We start from the raw sequence: 18,050 nt of genomic DNA on the forward strand, positions 1-18,050 counted from the left end.
CTTGTTTCAAAGCAGCTAGGCCTAGTGCAGGGGGCAGTTCTTAACCCACAAACAGTACTAAGAAGAGGATCCTACTTGTTAGAATGACTTGAATGTGCAAACCAATGTGGCCCAGTCTGGATGATATGTACACACTGCATTGTGCTATTGTGCAATGCATTTAAATTTTCTGAGCATGCTTCAGAAACCTCATGAGTCTCAACTTAGGAGATGGTGCTAGCATGCTGTATGAGACTGTGTTGCTGTTGTACGCAAATGCACTCAGGTGAATTATTATTTTCTTTTTTCTTCAGCATTTAACTCCAACATGGAGCTGGAAATGAGCACATATCCAGGTATGGAAAAAGAGCTAGGGCACCCCAGGGGAAGTGGTGCCAAGCACGAGCTTGTTGGAAGCAATTATATCATCCTGTCCTGTCCTCTGCCCAGTTAATGACTGAGGGTGCCCATAGCAATCTCTCTGAAAATTCCCTTTCCTGTTCATTACCATTTTGTGACCCTATCTCATAAGGTTCTTTTTTTCTGAAGTATGGCCTGAGTTCCATCAGTGGCTTCTGGATGTGCCAACTCTGCCAAGGTCATGGGTGTACCCATGTGTCCCTTGCAATGTGCTCAGAAAGAAGGCGCATGGGCACATTGCCTCAGGTGCAATTCAATCGAGGTGTCATTCTCCCATGCAGCATGGTTGCAGATACTTTAGGGTGCATAGAAGTCCACTGATGTACAATTGGCACTGTGGCCCCTGAGCTGAGGCAGTGGTGCTGCTTCCCGTTTTTCTTGACATGCTCCCTCAGACAATGCGAGTGCATGTTCCATGATAACAGATTCTGTAACTTTGCTCATCCTTGTGACTATGGATTTTGTAAAGGGAAATTGCATTGTTTTCAGACAAAAATGACATCAGGGACAGTAGGGAAGCATGTCAGAATTTAAAATAGGTCTTTCTTTGTCTTAACTAAATCCAATGATACATATTGCTATGAACTCTTCGTGGTGAATCCAAAATCATGTAAATCTACTATATACATGTATCTTATTTGAATTCAGGATACCTTCCTTGCCAGCCTTCTGCTGCTGAGAAAGGAGTGTTGGCTATTTCATACTCCAACATATGTTTGTTTTTTGTTCACCAGCAAACTTTACACTTGAATGGTGGTGTGACACAGTGCGGAGAATCATGGCTGAAAAATTGTCGCAGACCCGAGTGAAAAGGGGGCAGATCTGTTGTTCTGACATGTGCACTCCAAGCATTTACTGTGCCCTCTTTTCATTTCCTAGAATCCTTTTCTGTCCTTTATCAGTATTTTAGCAGAGCATAAAGTGGCTGCTTTTTCACAAATGTTTACATTTGTTTTTCCCAACTTCACTTGATTCATTTGGTCTCTATCTGAGGCAGGTAGAGTTCCTTGAGTGCCCATTGAGGCAACCACTTTCCAAAGGTGGTAGAGAGACAGTTTCACAGTGGCATGGGACCTGGGCAGCCTTCCTCACCTGGGTTAACTCCCTGGAGTTGTGCAGAATAGACCAATTTCTGGATGGAGAGTTGTTTTTGTGTCCTGGAAACCAAGACAGTAGTCACCTGTTCTATCCTTGATCAACCACAGCAAGGAGTGGGCACTCATCTGCCTCGCAGGTCCCCTAATTGCCTCTATTTCTTTTCTTTGTGGAACTATAAGGGGCAGTTCTTAAAACACAAAGCAATATCAGTAATGAATTCCATCTCCAAAAATTATTTGTATATGAGTGTTGTGGCCCCAAATTGGTTGACATCTCCCTGTCAAACTCTCATAGAATGCTTTGAAAAGACTTTTCATCATGGAGCCTTGGAAATTTCTTAAGTCTCACCATAGGATTCTGTGATGTCTGGGTGTATGAATATTTGTGATGTTGTTCCCAAATGTGGATATGGGTCTTTTTTTTCTGAAAAATGCACTCAGATTATTTGTTTTGATTTCTCTTCAACAGAGATATTAAATTTCACAATGGGTTCGACATCAGACTCAGGTATGGAAAAAAGTTTGAGTTCCCGATAAAAACTGATCCCAAGGTTGAGCTAGGCTCTTATGTCTACCACAATTCTGTGGCATGAATGGTTCTTTTTTTTTAATAGTTCGTCTAGATTTTTTTTTTTTTTGCCAATGTCTTTGACATCCTCAATCTCTCTACCCAGGAGGGATAGATTTTTCTGGACAGCGAACTGCCCTGTTTGCATTTGTACTGAGACCCTACAATTACCCAGTTACTTATTCTGTTCTGCATGTACAACTGCCCACTGAAGAGTCACTCTGCATGTTACCAGAGCCTTTCAGGATTTCCAGCTGTACCCTTTGTTCAGATCACAAGGGTGTTTCAATGCTGGACCTATGCATGTTGCTCCAACAGAATGAATTTCAAATGACAAGTGTCTACTCAGAAGCTCTATTACCTCTACACTTTGTTTCCCACGTGCATTTTACATCACTGATAATTGTTGTTGTTCTCATACAGTTTATCACTCAATAGGTTGATGCTTTGGTGTCAAACAACTTATTTTCATCTGATACTGAGTCTGTTTTCTGCAACTCTATGAAGACAGACTAACCTTTTTTTCAGTTAAAAAGACAAAGGACAGCAGAACACAAATGGGATACAGCATCCAATAGTATAAATGAGCAGAATGCTCATGTGACCATGCGTTAATGGGTGCCAAATCCAGGTGCTAGTTTGGCTCATCCTGCATCCTTTCCTCTCTCCTATGTTGCTAGGGAGCCCCAAGGACATGCCTCCTCAGGCTTCCCTTTCAATGCCCTGTGTCATCATGTACCTTGTATGAAATTCTCTTTTGATACAAGTTCACATGAGGTTTTATCTTTGCTGCAATCTGTCATGAGCTGTGCAGGATGAGTGGTGATCCTTTGGGGAAACCGTTTGGGTACTCACTTCACTATGACAACCATAATTCCATTGTCTCCCTCCACACCATGGCCCATTCTCTGTCCCCTGATCTGATCGTTTCACCGTTCTCTATCCTAATGCCTTCTGAAAGTGTCCTTGATATTCAGGAGATAGTGGTGACACTCATTGGCCAATTGAAATGCTCTCAGAAATAACATACAAAGATGTCTATATGTTCTTACACTCAATTCTATCCAAGCACTATTCTCCCTTGCTACATGATTGTATGAAGTTCAGGATAGTCAAAATTCTTCCAGGAATATGTTTTAGGCATGGATTTTGTGTTGCTGTAAGCAATTTTTATTTCCTGCCATCTGATGTGCTGTTGACTCTTGCTTGGAGCTCACATAAGGTGTGTTTTGTTTCCCATTCCATCTGCAGGACACCTGGAATGATGTGTCAAATAAGTCCAGTCAGCCAGAGGCCTATGATGCCAAGCCTGAGTTGGTTATGGGCCCCAATTATTTTCTAACCTGTGCCCCTTATTTCATGTGTTTAATTAGCCAAATCCCTTGTTCAAGCACCTTATGTTCTCCACTCACACACAGAACAAACAATAAGGGATGCTTTTTCTGCAAGATTGCATTGGTGCTTTCCAACATTCTTTCTGCCTAAGAATTGAACTCCTGAGTTACAAGTTCCCACAGGGCACATGAACTGAGGGAGCCACTTTCCTTCCTGTGGTGCTAGGGTTGTCTCTCATTAGCACTCTCAAGAGGCACTTCCCAGGACACCAAGAAGTTTGTTATACTTTTTATATTTTAACTTCTGAAAGGGGTAACTGCGAGGCTCTGAAAGCCACTGCTTGTGAATCAAAAATACACATCTGACAGGAATTATGAAGGAGTTTGCTCAACATTCAAATGACTGCATTGCTGCATTCTATCTCATGATCTGTGTTTAAGTTTGGTTGTGTTGCTGAGGTTAGCCTCACTGAAAACCCCACTTTGGGTGATGTTGGGATGGCAGATCTCCCATGTGTGCTCTGATTCAGAGGTGAGACAGTTTTCTGAACACATCCAGAGGCATCATCAGCTTTTCTGCCTTGTCATCATCAAACCCACTTGGGAATGCCACCCAGTGTCCATGTCCATGAGTAGAACTGGACCAAATCCTCTAAGCATCAGTGGATGGGCACCACTACAGCTTGGAAAGGGGTGCACCCATATCAGAAGCCCTCTGTCTTCTGAGGGACTTAATGGAGTAGTCTGCATGGTTTCTTGGCTTTTTTCTTCTTTCTGCCCTATAATTAGTTGAAATGCCCACTAAAAACTAAGTTGCCAGAATCTGAGTAACCTTCCTCACCTGATGAAGTCCTCAGAACTGCGCAGATCAAGCAGAATGATGACTTGGCACTTTTCTACTTCCTATAACCTTTCCTTTTCTATGTATTTATCTTTGTTTTTTAATGATGTAAACTACACTGGTAAAGACATAATTGGACTGAGAAATATTAGAAAGCTCATGATGCATTTAAAATTAATACTTGTGTTGCTCTGAGATTTTCAAAATTATAAACTGTGTTATCGTGGATAAGTTTTCATAAAGTGTGCTGTCTGCTGGCAGTCTCATAAACACCCACATTGTGAGAATAAGTCTGTGGTGAAAAATATTGTGTTGCAGTTTTCAGCTGGTTAAATGATATTTGAAAACACACTAAGAATTTTTTTATCTCCCATTTTCAACAGGTGATGTTCTATCAGGATGGAGTCTGATGTCTTGTCAGGTATGTTGCCTGAACACATTATTTCAATGCCAATTGGTGACTTCTGTCCCTTGATCTCTTAGTCACTACAGAGTCGAGTCAGCCTACTTTCTAAGCATTTTCTTTGATTTTCCTTGAGCTTGCTTTAATGTAACTCAAAAGGCAACTCCATCAAAACCTGCATGTTTGAGTTCTCTAGCTTCATTTGAAATCTGCAGCTTACACATAAGGAGGAGGGGGTTCTTCGGGGGAGAATCAGCCAAGAGGCACCCAAACTGAGATCATGCTGTGATTTAATGTTTTCCTATCACTTGTTATGGAACACTAACAGCACTGTCAGCTTCTTTGTCACTTGATTTCTATCCCTTGTCTTGCTTTATCAAAGTGTGGTTGTGATGCCAAGTACAAAAATGCTATCATTGACAAAAATGTAAAATCTAAAAATAAATTTAGCATACAGGCATTTTTCTCTCAAAAGTATTCAGGCTAGGCACCAAATTCTCATCAAGCAGTAACTGTGTAAACTTATCTCTGTTGTGTCTCAGAAGCCGCATGAGTCCCATGGGTTTATCAGATTTTGATGTTTTTTTTTTTCATTGCCACTCAAGGTTGAAATGAGTATATTGTCTTCAGCTATACTGAGAATTCTCCAGGCTTTGCTTTAGCAGAAGAAGTGATACCAACACTGCCATCAAGATCAGTGTCACATAGAATGGCTGACCAGAACTTTTGAGTGGGAGCTGATGCCTGACCTAGGGCGTGGGCCCATCTGTGTCTAGTGTGTTCTGATCTCCGGAAGAGCACAGTTGACATGTTCTTTAGGATTTTACTTCTCAGTCACTTCCTTTGACCTCATATGAGGGACTACTTGTTCTCAAATGCTTGCATAATGTTTTGCAAGCATTGCTGTAAATCCTTGTCCATGAGGAGTTGATGGGATTCCGTAGGAACACGTGCTGCAGTGGAACGTAACCATTTTGCTTCAGGCTGTTCCGTCGTTGTCTTACAGTTGCATACTAAATGGACACACTCCAAATGACCAGATCCACTCGGCTTATCTGTTTTTATCCTTCTTTGATATTGTAGTGTAACTCCAATTCTTTCTGCACAAATGGTATTCAAAGATAAAAATAACACATGTTTAAAAGGAATCCAGAATACAAATATACTTTTGTTAAAATTGAAATGTCAATGAGCAAATCAAAGGTTGTGGTTAAGAACTTGTTTTTTTTTTTTTTTTTTTTTTTTAACATACTGGTTACGCAAAACCATGTCAATTCCATAATGTTACAAATTGCTGTTAATGTTATATTGGGACCCTTAACTGATGGGATGATATTCTACCAGCTCTGACTTTGGACCAGAAATGGTCTCCCCAAGAAACTGTTCAACCCATCTGGACAATAAGTAGCTGGACTCTATGTTTGGTATATGTTTGCAAGGAAAGAATCTTTATTGAACTTGAACTGTAATACTGCACCAAGGTGGAGGAATCCACCAGGGGGAGGGGCGTGGGGAGGGGTGGGGGGATTCCCAGAGCCTATGAAACCGTCACATAATGCATAATAATTAATAAAAGAAGTAAAAAAAAACTTAAAAAAAAAAGAAAGCAAAAGGAAAAGAGTCGATCAACAAACTGTATGACTTGGAGCAACAAATAACAAATGGTAGGACTGTAATTCTGAAAGAGGTTTGAAAATGGTTGGAATGGAAAATATATGATTTTAAAAATTAATATATGGCAACAAAAGATATGGGTAAATGCAAATGGAAAAAGCTGTCATAAAATAAAGAAGAAATTATGAAAAAAAAGCTTAAATCTACCTATCGTAATGTGTACTACCCTTAATTTTTTTCCTGAGATCTCAAAACTCTCATGAAAATCCTCAGTATAAGTGCATAATGCTGGGATTCGGAATATTTTACCACTGTCCAATACTTAGATGAATCTATCTCTGTAAAAATTTTAAATAAAGTTTCATTTTCCAGCAACAGAATAAATAAACACACACCCCAAGCATGGAGTCTGATCCGGCCCGGACCTCCGAACAGCCAACAGATTGCTGCAAGTTCCTTGAGCTCTCAGTGGAACACCAGTGGACACTGGCACTTTTCTGGTTATCAGACCATTTGGTTTTTGTTTACCTTTTGTTCCTGTTGGAGTAAGTGTAAGTCACTAATACCAATGATAGTCAAGAATGAAAGAAAAAGAAAAGAATGAGTGAATTTAAACATTTTTTTCTCAAACGTTATTAAAGCCATGATCCTTTTTCTTAGTATACATATTTTAATAAGCTAATCTCAGAAAATAATCAGAAAAGTATCAGTCTGCAATTGGAATTGGTACTGCATGGATTTTGAATAAGTTCTTTCAGTGCAATCAGATATGGAGTTGGATATGTGATCTACAAGTATTTTGACGATTTTTGTTTTGTTTTGTTTTGTTTTTTCTTCAACAGATCATGTAATGTAGCTGCCAGAAGTGAGCTAGAGCCAGGTATGTTGAATGACCAAAAGCTCGCAATGTCAAACAAGCCTAGCCTGATTCTGTATGATCCCACATATGTCATCTGTCTGCCCTCTGTGGTACTAAAAAGCTGGTTTAGCATAATTCCTGGATACTCTCTGTGTGCCAGTCAAAGGATTACTTTTTCAGCATGTTTCATTTTTCTAACTTGGCTTGAAATCTTAAGTTTCTTACTGTAAAGTGGTACAGTGTCTTGGTAGAGAATTGTGCATGTGGCACCTAAACTAAGACTCCTGTTACTCCTCATGTCTCTCATCCTGGTGGTCAGTAGAACACTGAATTTGCAGTTTACAAGCCACTAATTTATTTTTTTTTATGTCCTCACTCTGGCTTTTCCAAGGAGTAGCTCTAACTCTAGGGATACAATGTGACATTTGAATACAAAATGTTAAATGTGTGAATAAGTATGCAATAGGAAGTGACTTTGGTCCAAAAGGTATCAAATCATTATCTTCTCATAAGTTGTAGTTTTTTCATCAGCTTGTTTCCATGGTGAATAGGAAACCTCCTTAAAATCCTCATCACAAGTATCATGGATATATTGTATTTTGGTCAAATTGTTATTGTTTTTTCCTGCCCTCAGATGTTGATACAAGACTGTTGCTTGAAAATATACTAAGAAAATGTCTTTCTTTAGTAGAGGGAATTAAGCTGCACATGCAAACCAGAGAAGCTCAAGTGTAATCAATGACCAAATTATACAGTGAGAGATGGTGTCAGCCTGAGTGTAGTATCGGCCCACCCCTGTCTACTGTCCACTTCCTTCAGAGTTACTGAAGACAGAAGCTGAGTTGGCATTGTTCCCTATGTTTTTAAATTTGCTATGCACGTTTTTTAACCTCACACTAAGAACTACTTTTTTTCTAGAATGATTGCATTTAAAAAAAAGTTTGCTTGGCATCTTCTGTTTCTGTCCATGAAGAATGAATGGAATTCTTTGGACAAAATTGAGTTACCAAAACTAAAACAACCATTTTGTTTCAAGTGATTCTATCATTCATTGTCTCACAGTTGAGCACTGAATGTTAACATGCTGAGCTGCCAGATCCCTTCAGTGTGAATGCTTTCTACAAATACAGAATTCAGAGATAACCTATGTAGTGTGAATTTTGAACATGAATTCATTTGGGATCAGAAAGGACTAAGTATCCATTTTTTTCTCACAACTTGTATTTTTCTTAAATGTTCTGCAACCCCATGAACATCATCATGATGAGTGTTATGGCTGGATTTATAATAATCTATTTTTTCACTCTTTGACACTGAGACTTTTTAAAAACTATCCTTAAAAAGTCATTTTTCTTGAATGGATTAATAACACCACTCCCAGATCTGATCCACACTCAGTTTCTGCGATTTACCTGAGTCTTCTATTTGGAGAGGATTCCAGGAGTGATCCTGACATGCTTACCGCCATGTCTCCTGTCCTTGTCTTGTCAGTCACTGAAGGGGGTTCATTTGGCATGATTCCTTAGGACTTCTTTCTTTACCTTCCCTGCAACAGTTCTAATACCTACTCCTCAAGCTGCTGATTATTGGCAATGATTTGATAGTCCCTTCAGTGCTTGGAGGAAATCTTTGGTGAAAGTCCTTAAAGCAGGATTCAGGGTGCTTCCACACTGTGAGATGATTATTAACCAGAACAATCTTTCTGGTTTTTTCTTCAACAGAGAAACATCCTGGAAACTTGGAAGACCAAATGACTGGCAAGAAGGCTCAAGAAATCCTACGGACAGAAGACACATCTAGTAGAAGGCCACACAGCTCTTCTGTTCCGCCTATTCAGTTTTTAGTATTTTCCACACTTTTGTATGTCTAATTTTCTAAATTTCAATATTAACCCAAACTCTGTTTTTAAGAAAAAAATGCAAAAATTCAAAGTTGGGATGAAATTTATGCCCAGAAATAGCCAAAATTTTTTTGTTAACAACATAGGAATCACTACAAACTCAGTTTTTTTCTTTTAGCATTGACTTTGTGCAGCACATATAGTAATAAGCTGTTTCCAAAACATTAGCTCAGTTAATGTCACCCTTCAGTTTTCATCGTCATTACTCAAGGGGATTTCTAGTTCCTACATAAGTAATGTTTTAAGATAAAATAAAAACTGTAAGAATGAATTTAAAAAGTGAGCTGAGTTGGTACAAAAACTTAAAATCTATGCATAGATTTTTTAGTATGTATTTTGATAAACTTTTTTATGAGATTGTCTCTGTTAATATAAACATAATATTCAGAGATCTCAGAAAAAATTTCATGAAAATATATACCAGAGAAATGTATGCATGGATGTAATTTTTTGTGCCAATACCAACTCATGTTTAAATTCATTTTTATAGTTTTTAATTTTATCTTTTTTTGTTTATTTTGAAATATCTGTTCATTTGTAGGCTTCAAACAAATGTGCTTCTGTACCATTAATAAACTGGATGTTATCCCCAGGAGAAAGGATGGTTTTAAAATACTGTAGAAGCTGAAGATTAAATATGAATTTATCGAACACCTATGACAATGTTATTAGTTAAATACTACATACAATGATGAAGTGATTCCTAGCCCTTGTTGAAAACATTAGCTGAGTAATTATAAAATTGTACATTAAGAGTCAAGAGATTCGATGCATAGGAAAAATCAAAAGACATACTTTCTATAACAAAAAGCCAATCAGAATTTCATAAAAAATGTCTTCTAAATTTTTAATTCCTGGAATATATTTATCAATGTAAAAATCATTTCTCAAGAATATCAGCTACATTGCCTTCTCATTATGTCCATAAGTCTTCATTATACCGGTCACAACAAAAAACAATTTTTTTTTCTGAAACATGACTTTTTGACAATCTCATAGTAAGTCACAGAGATTTTGTGTGATAATAAACAACTTACTATCAAATATTCATGAATTTCAAAAATCTGAATGACGGAGTAATAGTACCATATTTATTTTTTGCTTTTTTTTTACTGTTAATTATTTTGCATTATGTGACAGTTTCATAGGCTCTGGGAATCCCCCCATCCCTCCCCTTCCCCTCCCCCGGTGGATTCCTCCACCTTGATGCAGTATTACAGTTCAAATTCAATCAAGATTCTTTTATTGCAAACATATACCAAGCATAGAGTCCAGCTACTTATTGTCCAGATGGGTTGAACAGTTTCTTGGGGAGACCTTTTCTGGTCTGAAGTTTGAGCTGGCAGGATATCATCACAGTCAATTAAGAGTCCCAATATAACATCAACAGCAATTTGCAATGTTATGGAATTGACATGGTTTTGAGTAACCAGTGTATTAAAAAGAAAAAAAAAAAAAAGGAAAACAAGTCCTAGCCACAACCTATGATTAGCTCATTGACATTTCAATTTTAGTTCATATACAGGACCGGCTGCTCTATACCTTAAAATGGCCATAAGGCACCATTCAGCTGTTTCGTGTCCATTTCATCTTAGTATTTAGCCAGTTGTTGTGTTGAAGTAAAATTTTGCTGATCTTGGCAGATTTTAGGATAATCCAGACTGGCTTGTAACTCTAACAAGATATATGTCAACATTTTAGGTGCAGAACATTTTTTTTGGGGGGGGTGTGCAGGAAAATCCTCAACACCATGGTGAGGAGTAACTAATCTTTGTGACCCACCCAGCGAGGCATGAGCCAATCCATGCCAGCTCTTTCCTGTCAGATTTCAAGCTCTACTTTCTGTTTATTTATTTTAGGTTTTTTTTTTGTTTGTTTGTTTGTTTTTTTTAGTTTGTAGGATTGTTTGCTGTGAGGGGTTTTCGAAGCGATCCTGATGGTCATTGCGGGGGGGGGCGGTTCCAGAGGTAGAGCCAGGCTTGGATCAGAGAAAGCTTTCATCCCTGGTCCCGAAGGACATTTACTGTTCTTCTGTTTCTGCAGACCACTCACGGCTTCTGGTTTTCTTTCCAATGACGTTGGTTTCTGCACGGTAGTGTTTGGACTTCTTCCATCCCCTGTGGAAGCTCCGGTTGGGGGTGGGTGACCTCAGAGTACTCGGCCTCCGAGGGCATCCAATTCCCTGTGGCCTCCTTGGCAGTTGGGATATAGTCCTTGTTGCTCGTATTAATAGTTTGTGGTGAAGGTCTGGGAGTCTTCATGGTTGGGATCCAAGCTTCCTCCTTACCACCTGCTCCACTCTGGAGTGCCCCCCTGCTCCATGCACAGGACCTCCTGTTAAGAGGTTGTCAGGATCGCACCTGATTCCCCCCTCATGCATTGGTATAGTAGTTTTATTGTTGTTTAGTGCCGCTTTGGGGTACTGTTCACTTATACCGATATTGACATATATACCAATTTTAATATACCTAACTTGACCTACTTGGAAAAAGTGATTTTAAGAGCTCATGTAACAACTAAAAACTGTTTTACAGTTACTCTTAAAATCTTATGTTCTAATGCCTGATTTTACCGAATTACACTTACTGTTAAAAATCTTACATTCTAATGCCTGATTTTACTGAATTACACTACCTGTTAAAATCTTACGTTCTAATGCCTGATTTTACCAAATTACACTTACTGTTAAAAATCTTATGTTGTAATTCCTGATTTTACCGAATTACACTTACCGTTAAAATCTAACATTCTAATGTCTGATTTTACCGAATTAATTACTCTTAAAATCTTACGTTCTAATGCCTGATTTTACCGAATTACACTTACCGTTAAAATCTAACATTCTAATGTCTGATTTTACCGAATTAATTACTCTTAAAATCTTACGTTCTAATGCCTGATTTTACCAAATTACACTTACCGTTAAAATCTTACGTTCTAATGCCTGATTTTACCGAATTACAGTTACTGTTAAAATGTTATGTTCTAAGGCCTGATGTTATGACTTAAAGAAATAACCTCTACATGAGACAACTGTTTAGTAGAGGAAGACAGATGACCAATTTTCGACAAAAGCACTAAGCTATGTATACTGTAACTACTTGAAATATCATATGTATGTATCCCATGAACCTTACAGATCTATTCTTTTATAAACCTAACTTACTGATTATACATCATAACGATGAATGTATTGATTCCATACCATATCAAACTTTAATTTTACAAAGTACATTTTTTATTATTGAGAAACTATTTTCAATGTTTCCCCCATGAAATTCTAGATTTTATTATAAAGTTCATTTGTCCACACAATAAAAGCATTTGATGACTTACTGGCTTTGATCATTTTGTTTGCTCGTGAGTACAGCTTTACTGGGGGGTCCAGCTCCGTTGAGTATTTCTGGTCTCACTGGTCAGTCAAGTCCTGTAGTCAACTGACAATGTCACTAGGGCTGTTTTGTTGGTCTTTCAGCTGCCTCTTTTTTAGTCTCTTTGGCAACAGCAGGTAATCTCTGCCGCTGTCTATGGAGAAAGAGGAGATAGGAAGGGGCAGAAAATGTCACTTTTCACACCTCTACTTGCGTCACATTTGCAAATCTCCCATTGGTCAAAGTTCAGAAGTGCGTGGTGGAGCTAAGGTTAACTTTTACCAGAAAGAGACAGTCGACCCCTCTCTCTAACTGCATTATCCCCACTATTTCACAGTGTCATTCTCATAGATTTAAATACCTTTGACCAACCTCAGTCCAAACTTAAAATGTGAGGTTTAGAAATATTTTTAATTTTAATTTTTTAGTATTTTATGATACAGCTCCAGACTCTTGCATTTCCGTTTATTCCTCCCACCACTGATTTGCTCCAGATCATTAAAATATTATAGTTCTTTATAAACGGCCATAAGTCCATCATTCTGCTCTTTAATCTTATCCTGACATAGGTATAGACATTGGAGTCCAGCGTCCTATTGTCCAATGTATTTAATACCCTATTACTTACTGTACATCCCATTAAATGAATTATCAATCTTTTGTCACATTCTGAGTTGTGGGACAATTTTCATGTAATCCAGCTCTGGACTGGAACATGAATAATCCCTTTGTGTCATTTACCTACATAATATGTGTTACCCATTCCCCTCTGGCTTAGTGTGCAGTTTGGTTTTTCACTCGGCCAGCAGGATATTTTTGTACTTTTATTGTGGAACCCCCACTTCACAGTGCCCACAGTATGCATGAGTGGAGATAATGCCATAATTAAAAATGCCAAAGAAAAGACAAAAAGGTGTACTTAAAACAAAGTGATGAAAACACCATCTTCATTTGGAAATCACTACATTCACATCAGTTTAAAAGCACCCCAAAATGGGAACACCAATGGGATCACTTCAGAAACAGCTGTGTGCTCATATGAAGGTTCTGCTGCACATCAACACTTGTGGAGTAAAAGAGGCAGAAATAACCCACCTTCATGGTGCGTCTGTGACTTTTTGATCATAAAATTTCAGAAGGAGACAATAGGAAATAGAGGAAATCTGATATCCAAGGGATTTGCCAATTGCAATCCATGAGCACCATTCTAACCATAAGAAAACTTTTAATAATCGGGGTTTTCTTTCATCTGCTTGATGAAGGTAATTTCTTCATTTTAAAGGGATATCCTAAGGCCTGAACTGCTCCAAACTTGAACTTAAAATGAATGTTATGCAGTAACACTGCCAGATACATGTCTTTATGGCAGATAGGAGAAAGATAGTATAATCATAGGTCTATGCTTAGTGGTGTAAGATGGAGCATGTTAATCAGAGAAATAAAGATCCTTGAGGTCTTAATTGAAAAAACATCTTCTAGGTTACCAGTACTGAAGTTCTGAGATCCATGTGTGTAAGATTTACTCATGAACAGTGTGCCTTAAAACTTGACAAATATATTTCAAAGTTATTTGCACAAAGATAAATGCATATTTTAATTCACTTCCAAAACTTCTTTGAATGTCGAGTTTACACACAAACATTCATTTACTTTCTGCTGTACAAAAGCAACACAGCAGAACCTGGGGAAATGGAACAAGCACCATTTTCTTCGCAAAGCAATGGGCAATATCTTGGACTCTTTAATCTCACTCCTTCCATTTTAGGCAAATAGGCCAATACTGTGAAGATCAGTAGTAGACAGCTGCTTTCATTTCTTTTTCTTCTTCTTATGCATTATCATTGTAATAAAAACTATAATATCAAAGGTAACACATTTGTCAAACATACATTGACATACATAAATAAGACATAATTATCTCAGTGTATGTAGAACAGATACAGTAAGCAATATGTCCTAGATGGAAGAAAACTGTTGTAAACCAGAACAACGAGGCACCTCTGCGCTGTGAGAATTGCTAAAATCAGAACACCTGTCACGGACAGAGAGTGTCAAGTGCTCCAGCGTCATGGTGCGAGTGCAACAGTGGGACCACATTGGGAGCTTGACAGCTTCTCACAGAGGCAAACAGTCTTACAGTCCAGCGTTGTGCTCCTAAGCAACTATCCAAATGAGCTGACAATGAATCCATTCAAGTATGTATAAGCAACTTACACAGACTTTTCATAAAATGGAAGAAGCCAGGATCCCCTTCAGGAAATTAGTGGGCGAGCTGTGATACATCCACACAGCAAAACACTGTTCAGTGATCAAAGAAATGAGCTTCCAAGCCACAAAAAGACATGGAACATGTCTTAAACATATTGCTAAATGGAGTAAGCAGCTCTTTTTTTGCTTAAACTACATGCTTTGTAATTATAACCATAGAATATTCTGGAACAGAACAGACTATAGAGATGGGAAATTAATGTTTGACGCAGATTTGATGGGAAAGAGAGAGAGAGAGAGACGTGAGCGGGAGAAGTACAGGAGCTCTTTCGGATAGGTATGATAAGGTGAGTGCTGACATTTTGTCAAAACCCATATAACCAGTGTAAATTAGACCATGGGAGCTAACTTTAGGTCATAATGCATCAATATTATTTTGTCAACTAAGATGTAAAGCAAGATGTTAATGACAGTGATCCTGTGCTGGCGTAGAGTATGCATGGGAGCACGGAACTATTCACCCGGTTGTTATGTAAACTGAAGCTGCTCCAAAGCCAAAGCCTACTAAATTTTTTAAAAGAAAAGATCAAACATTTTAGGAATAGAGTTTTGATCAATGATAAAGATCCCAATTAGGAGACCCACGTTGGAGTGCCTGGGCTTGATTCTGGGCTCTGACTCACCATTCTATTTGCCAGTACCCATAGTAGGAGGCAAACTCAAAATTAGTCCCCTGTCCCTTAGGCCTGGCGCTGGGCCAGCAGGCATGTGGGTAGAATGCAGAAGTAAGAGAGAGAGAGAAAGAGAAAGAGAGAGAGAGAGAGGAAGGAAGGAAGGAAAAGAGAAAGAAAGAAAGAAAGAGAAAGAAAGGAAGAAAGAAAGAAATAGAAAGAAGGAAGGAAAAGGGGGGAAGGCTGTAATGAAACAGTGAGAGTTACAGAAATAATTTCATACTTGTAACAGCCAATTTTATGCTGACATCTGAACTTATTGTTAAAGGAATGGCTATAAATGTTTATTTATAAATAAATAAATGAATATTTATTTATATTTAATTTAATTATATTTATTTATGTTATTTATTTATAAATAAATAAATAAACAATGGCTATAAATGCTTATTTATTCCTCAGCATTCAGAAAAGACACAGGAAACATAAAACATAATTGCTTAAAATTCTCTTGGTAATTGAGGGACCAGAAAGGCCATAAGAACCCCGTATGTGAGGACTCGTGGACCATCATAACTTAAACCTTGAAGCATTTTGTAAGAAATAAAGTCTTACAAAATTCTGCAAGACTGAGACAATGATGTTAATGACTCCAGGGAAATTAACCAAGCACCTATTGAGTTAGAAAATATATTGTATTCAACAATTCTTTATCTTGGTGTGGAAGATACTAGTTCAGTCTAACAGAAAAACGTATTATCAGGGATCTTCAAAATGCCGAATGGAAAATGTGTGCCATGAGAGGGCCATGCATGCATTTCACAGGTAGTTGCACCAGAGCGAACCCTTATATCATTTCCATGAGGTTTCAAAGCCCCTAGTGGCTTTGTCCTAAGCTGGGACCACCACCAACTGGTTTTAGCCAGTCTGATCCTAACTATTCAGACTAGCCTTGGGATCATGCTGTCAGTGGAACTGCTCAAATAATCGTTTTCTTCAGACTTAACACCGAGCGGTGAATAAAATTTACAGACATAGGATTTTGAGGTTCAGTTTAACAATTGAGGGTTTTTTGGTTATAAATTGTGAACAATGACTTGATCAAATTCATTGCTGTTTTCTCCTCACCTTCTGTGGAAGACTGCAAGAATAATTTAGTTCTGCAGCTTTTTAAAAAAGTCCACATGGACTTCAAATGCTGTACAACAGAGGCTTGGAGGTGGGGTGCAGGAGGTGGGGTGCGGGGAGGCTGCATAATGAGCACCAGAGAAATCCTAACATTGCACAGCAAGGTGGAGTCGCTTACAGGTATGTGCTGTGCAATGTAAACTGGAGGACAGGACCTGGGACGCTATGGGCTTAAAAAAATGTAAGGGACTGGTGATGCTAATTGTCTAACTTTCCAAAAATTGAAAAATCACACTACACTCTATAAAACATGCAAGCATATTACAAGTTAATAAAAATCCTTAAATTTGAGAATTTTAAAAATATAGTTGCACTTCTAAACCTATACACAAAATCATTAGTCATACAATACTAGGTTGAGAAAAATCCATTGTCCATTCAATAAAAATCCACAATAAGGAGGAGCACGTTTTTATGCCAAAGCACCGAACCCTGACGATGCAAGTGGCTACAAAGAAGGAGATCCTTGCTCTCGAGAGCAGGACAGTGGGGTGCTCCAAAGATAACAGCTCTGACCAACCAATCTCTGCATTTCTCATAATTTCAATACCAGTGGGATTTTCAGAAGTGCACACAATCTAAAGTTCACCTGAAAACATAAAATGGGAAAATAGTCAATACTGCTTTGAAACACAGTAATAACTTTAAATTTTGCAATACAAGAAAAATTTCAAAATATGTTATTTAAAGCATATTACAAAATATCATAAGGATAAACTAATTTTGCTAAAAATATGCATAGAAATGATTTAAGTACACAAAACAAGTGAAAGATCTTTTAAAAAGATTTATTTTATTTATTTAGAAGGCAGAGTTACAGGCCTGTCGCAGTAGTCTAGTGGCTAAACTCCTCGCCTTGAACATGCCAGGATCCCATAAGGGCGCCAGTTCTAATTCCAGCAGCTACACTTCCCACCCAACTCCCTGCTTGTGGCCTGGGAAAGCAGTGGAGGACAGCCAAGAGCCTTGGGACCCTGCACCCGCATGGGAGACCTGGAAGAGGCTCCAGGCTTCCGGCTTTGGATTGGCTCAGCTTTGGTCATTGCGGCCACTTGGGGAGTGAATCATCAGATGGAAGACCTTCCTTTCTGTCTCTCCTCCTCTCTGTATATCTGCCTTTCCAATAAAAATGAATAAATCTTGTTTTAAGGCAGAGTTACAACAAGAGAGAAAGACGTGCCATGGGCTGTTTCCCTCCCACAGGTGGCTACAACAGCCAAGCCGTGGCACCAGTCCCAATAAAGGTTCTGCTTTTAGTTAATACATATGTCCAAAATTTTCTACAGTACACATATATTGGCAGTGTTTACAGGAAACAAAAAATGTGTTTCTTTTGTGAAAACTCAAAGCACATCGTTTTTCTTTTAGGAAGTATTCTGTATTTCTTGCCATGTCTCCAGGGCAGGACTGGGTAGCATCACTGTTATTTTGTTATTGCAGATACATTACTTACACATCACAACTTGTCAACTTTTTTTGTTTTACCTTTGTATCCCTAATGTAGAGCCCAGGAAAGAGCAAGACCTCAACAGATTTTGTTTTCAATAAATATAGGAAAAAACAAAAAACAAAAAAATAAAAACAAACAAGAAAATTT

The 18,050-nt window shown here is 38.2% G+C and overlaps 1 long non-coding RNA gene across 1 annotated transcript; it reads left to right on the top strand.

Moving 5' to 3' along the window:
- On the top strand, positions 1-9,005 carry LOC131480115 (uncharacterized). The gene is made up of 4 exons (XR_009245257.1): positions 1-335; positions 4,623-4,660; positions 7,099-7,136; positions 8,837-9,005. It is a non-coding gene; the product is annotated as an uncharacterized LOC131480115 (long non-coding RNA).
- Positions 9,006-18,050: the final 9,045 nt, after the last annotated feature.

Source organism: Ochotona princeps, chromosome 4 (assembly GCF_030435755.1).
Source record: "Ochotona princeps isolate mOchPri1 chromosome 4, mOchPri1.hap1, whole genome shotgun sequence".
NCBI classification, from domain to species: domain Eukaryota; kingdom Metazoa; phylum Chordata; class Mammalia; order Lagomorpha; family Ochotonidae; genus Ochotona; species Ochotona princeps.